Raw genomic sequence first — 5,740 nt, 5'->3', positions numbered from 1 at the left:
GGTTTAATAAAGGAATGAAATTACGTGCAATAAATTACATGACATGAGAAAATTGATCTCCAGTTCTTCAGGTGATATGAAATGTTTCTCATAATTCTTGACACTTCCAGAATCAGAGGTAACTATGTAAAAATTACTGTACATAACATATAATGGGGAAAAAGTTTTTTGGGATGAAATAAAGCCTAATATGATTATCTCTTCGTCCAGGTTTACCATTTCATCAATAACAAAATAGAAAATCAAAACGTTTGAAAATATACAAATTTGAAGTCCATCTTTTTATTAGCAATGGCCTTCACTTGAACCATGTCAGTCAACAAGAGTTTTTTTTCGAATTACTCTACAATGGTTACTGCCATAATGTTTTATAACCATTGTAATGTAATGATACTAACACAAAGAGGTTTTACGGGTGTCATTAACGGGGAAAAAACTATTCAGAAAATGTAATAATCTAAGAATGATGACCTTCGTCACGGTCAACAAAGCAGAAAAGAATTACTTCGGAAGTAGGGAGGCACCCTCATGCTGTCAGCTGAGAACTGTCAAAGGTGAGTTTTCATTAGATAATATCCCAATCTAAAATCAAACTAAGGTTTCTAGGTCACTGGGGAAGTTTTAATTTTAGAATCAAAAGAAGGATGCGGAATATGAAAAGATTTTTCTCTCGTTCTTGGGTCGAATTGAAGTTCCAACACTAATAGAACTGGCGGGTCACTCAATAGAGAGCATGCCTTCGCCACGCCAACCAGTCTTATTTTGCTCTTAACTCAACTGGGTACTTGTACTTTAAAGCATTTTCTCAATATTCGAATGCATTTATCCTTGGAACATACCCCACATGTCCACAAAGTTTTGTTCAAATTAGTTCAGCATTTTTTTGCGTAATGTTGTTCACAAACAAAAAGTAAGCTAACAATATATTTGCCATTCACTTGATATTGCGATTATTTTCAAAGTACTGTTGCGTACTTGTACTTTGATATACTTTATTCAAAATATTACAGATTCATCCTTGGATCATACACAATGTGACGGGCCGAGAGAGGAGTTGTGAACTCAAAGGCAGATTGGAAACGACTGAGTTATTTATTTAGGAACACTCTTCTTTATATACAAAACCTCGAGGCAACAGGACATGACCTGTTCGAGAGACAGACAATGTTACTGAGCAAAACGGAGACATGATCATTCAGGTTCTTTTTAGTGCGAGGGAAGAGCGCAGATACAAGCATAATATATACAAAATAATTATGTACAATTGTGTGACACACGGTTGGTACATGGCTCCCCCACTAAAAATGACATACTGTACATGTTAAATAGGGCGCCCTGATCTAGAGAGGCGAACTGTAGGCGGGTCATCTGGCAGAAGATAAGCAGGTTTTAGACGATCAATGGAGACCCAGTCTTCTTTGCCCCGAATGTTTAGGAGGAATGCTTTCGGACTGCGTCGGATCACAAGGAAAGGGCCCGTGTAAGGGGGCGTTAGTGGTGGCTTGCTGGTGTCGTTGTGCAGGAAGACGTGCGTTGCAGAGTGCAAGTCCGTCGGTATGTGATGCTTCGCTGGAGGCTTGTAAGTCTGGCGGCACGGGGTAAATTTTCCCACGACGTGACATATGCGCTGGAGATCGTCGGAGGAGGTTGTAGAAGGAAAAAATTCGGCAGGGACGACCAACGGGTCGCCATACACCATTTCGGCTGCCGAGACGTCGAGGGCGTCTTTAGGAGTGGTCCTTAGTCCAAGGAGGACCCAGGGAAGCTGAGTAAACCAGTTGCAATCCTTGCAGCGGGACATCAAAGCTGCTTTGAGGGTGCGATGAAAACGTTCAACCATTCCATTGGCAGCGGGGTTGTAGGTCATTGTCTGATGTAGGGTGATGCCCAGGAGATTCGCTAATGACGTCCATAATTGAGAGGTGAAAGTTGTTCCCCTGTCAGAAGTAATATGCTCAGGGATACCGAATCTTGAAATCCATCCAGAGAGTAAGGCAGATGTGCATGAGGCGGACGTTGCAGTTTCCATGGGAATGGCTTCAGGCCAACGAGTGGAGCGGTCGATGACGGTAAACAGGTAACGATGTCCTTGTGATGTGGGTAGGGGGCCTACAACGTCGACGTGAATGTGTGCGAAACGACGCTGAGGTTAAGGAAAGGTGCCCACTCCTGAATCCGTGTGTCGATGTACTTTGGAAGTTTGGCAAGAAGTACACGCACGGACCTAATCCTTAGCATCCTTAGAAATGCCGTGCCAAATGAACTTTGCCTTCAGCAGCTGTGCAGTAGAACGGCACGAGGGATGTGAAAGGCCGTGGATGAAATCAAACACCTGTCGGCGCATGGGAGCAGGAATCCAAGGTCGCGGTCTACCAGTACTGACGTCACAGAGGAGGGTGGTGTTGGAGTCTTCGAGGGGAAAATCCTCCCAACATAGGGACGTGCAGGATGTCCTACAAGCTTGATACTCTGGATCCTGTCGTTGGGCTTCAGCCAGGGCGTTGTAATCCAATCCCAGTTGAACGGCAGCCAACGTGTTTCTTGACAGGGCATCGGCAACGGGATTCATTTTCCCAGGGACGTATTGGAGGGTGCAATTGTATTCAGCCACGGCGGAGAGATGTCGGCGTTGACGGGCGGACCAGGCGTCAGACTGTCGAGTGAAGGCGTGCACCAGAGGCATGTGGTCTGTACGAATGACGAAGGGCGTACCTTCTAAGAAATGGCGAAAGTGACGGACAGCCAAGTGCACCGCCAGCAATTCTCGATCGAAGGTAGAATAACCCGATTCTGCCTTGGACAGTTTTCTGCTGAAGAAGGCCAATGGGCGGGGCGAGCCTTTGACCACCTGCTCGAGTACTGCACCAATAGCGATGTCGCTGGCATCGGTGGAGAGAAGGAGAGGGGCATGTGGGATAGGAAAAGTGAGAGCCGCAGCAGTTGATAGGGCCTTCTTTGCATTGCAGAAGGCTGCTTCTTGAAGGGGACCCCACTTCAGGTCCTTTGGCTTGCCCTTGAGGGAGGCGTAGAGGGGAGCAAGAGTGGCGGCAATGGCTGGCAGAAAACGGTGATAATAGTTGATCATGCCCAAGAATTCCTGCAGAGCTTTGACGGTCGAGGGCGTGGGGAAATTCTGAACGGCTGCTACCTTCTCAGGGAGGGGATGGACTCCTTCAGGAGTGATACGGTGCCCTAAGAACGACACTTCGTTGGCGCCAAAGGTACACTTATCGTACCGGACTACAAGGCCGTTTTGTTGCAGGCGGTCGAGCACGATGCGCAGGTGACGAAGGTGTTCCTCTTTTGAGGAGGAGAACACAAGTATGTCGTCCACATAACATACACAGAAAGGGAGGTCCCCTAAGATGCCATCCATGAGACGTTGAAACGTTGCCCCAGCATTACGAAGGCCAAAACAGGAGTAATTGAAGGTGTATGTACCAAACGGAGTGGTGATGGCGGTCTTGGGGATGTCTTCTGGGTTCATAGGCACCTGATAATACCCCTTCAGGAGGTCGAGCGTAGAGAAAACCTTCGCTTTGTGCAGGTAGAAGGTCACGTCGGCAATGTTTGGGAGGGGGTAGTGATCCGGTTCTGTTTGCATGTTCAGGCGCCTGTAATCCCCGCACGGACGGAGGGAGCCGTCTTTCTTCAGAACGATGTGTAAGGGTGACGACCATGGGCTGGAGGCCTTTTGGCAAAGGCCCATTTTCTCCATTTCGGCGAACCTCTGTCAATCGTTCCGGTGCCAGACGTCTGAATTTTGCGAAGACTGGGGGTCCCGTCGTCTTGATATGGTGATAAATACCGTGCTTAGCAGGAACCGTGGGCGTTTGGCGAAGTTCTGGACGGAAAACTTCCGGGTACGACGTGAGGAGGTGGGCGTAGGCATCCGTGGGTGCGCTGATGTGAAGAGCGAGGTTAGAGGGGGCGGGTTAAAGAGGTGTCGACAAGTACGAGTCTGCGTTGACCAATCGTCGGTGGGCGACATCGACCAGAAGGTGGAAATGAGAGAGGAAATCCGCACCGAGGATTGGCATCGTGACGTCAGCAACGAGAAACTTCCAATGGAATTTACCGTTTCCGAACAATAATGTGAGGTTCTCGTAACCGTAGGTGGGTATCGCAGATCCGTTGGCAGCTACCAAGCGGACGTCGGCAGATGTAGACAGACTACGTTGTGCCTTGAAGAGTTTCCTTGGCAAAAGAGAACGACAAGCACCCGTGTCTACCAAAAATCGCACGCCCGTTCCTGCATCCTGTAAAAAGAAAAGATTAGAAACATGGGAGGCCACCGCCACAAGCGATGGCCTACTTACACGTTATTTGGCCTCTGACAATCTTTGGCACATTTCTTCGCGGTTGCCCCGAATCTGAAGTGGTAGTAGCAAAACTGCGGTGGATGGGAGGTAGTAAGTGGCTGTAGAAGTCGTTCGTTAGGGCGCGAGCGATTGGTGGGTGGTGGGCGGCTTTGTCGCCGCTTCGGCACGTCACGGGGTAGGCGTGTATGTCCTACGGCATTCATGTCAGCTTCGGTTGACGTTGAATAGGCATCCTCGTCGTCAGGGGTGGAGGCGTTGATGGAGGTCCTGAAGTGGCTGTCCATAAGGGCGTCGGCTTTGGTCATCAAGTCTTTTATGGGTAAACTATCGACATCGGGTATGGCAGCGCGCACAGGTTCAGGTAAACGGCGTATCCAAAGGGCACGGAGTAGGTTCACCTCACGAGGAGAGCCGTCTGCGGCAGGTTGAAGGCGAGCGATACTGGTCATTTCCCTGAGGGCAAGCGAAGCCCTTTGGTCCCCCAACGGTTGTTGCGAGAGCTGAAAAAGCTTTGCTATACGGGCGGCTGGCGACAGCGAGTACTGCTGCAGAAGGTATATTTTGAGGGCGTCATACTCTATTGGGGTGTCTCCTTGTTCACAAAGCCAGTCCGATATTTCTGGGAAGGTGTCCTCGGGTATCGCCGCGAGAACATAATCCGCTTTGGTGGTTGAGCGAGTCACGCCCCTGATACGAAAGTGGACTTCAGCGCGTTGAAACCAAGCGAACGCTTCTCCGCTAGCGAACGGTGAAAGTTTCAATGGAGCGGCCGCAGTGCCAACTGCTGGGGTAGAGTCCGCCTCCGTCATATTACCAACGATGGAGGGGCGAGGGAGGTGGGGGTGGAAGGCAGTGGGAGCGAGTCGACTTCCGGGGTCACCAATGTGACGGGCCGAGAGAGGAGTTGTGAACTCAAAGGCAGATTGGAAACGACTGAGTTATTTATTAAGGAACACTCTTCTTTATATACAAAACCTCGAGGCAACAGGACATGACCTGTTCGAGAGACAGACAATGTTACTGAGCAAAACGGAGACATGATCATTCAGGTTCTTTTTAGTGCGAGGGAAGAGCGCAGATACAAGCATAATATATACAAAATAATTATGTACAATTGTGTGACACACGGTTGGTACACCAACATGACTACCAAGTTTGGTCAAACTCAGACAGTCGTTATTATGTAAGGTTGCTCACAAACAAATACATAAACGACGACAGGGGTAAATACAGTATATATATATATATATATATATATATATATATATATATATATATATATATATATGTGTGTGTGTGTATATATATATATATATATATATATTTATATATATATATATATATATATATATACTCTCTCTCTCTCTCTCTCTCTCTCTCTCTCTCTCTCTCTCTATATATATATATATATATATATA

This window comes from Palaemon carinicauda, chromosome 6 (genome assembly GCF_036898095.1).
Source record: "Palaemon carinicauda isolate YSFRI2023 chromosome 6, ASM3689809v2, whole genome shotgun sequence".
Lineage (NCBI taxonomy): Eukaryota > Metazoa > Arthropoda > Malacostraca > Decapoda > Palaemonidae > Palaemon > Palaemon carinicauda.
This window is presented reverse-complemented; position numbering follows the sequence as displayed.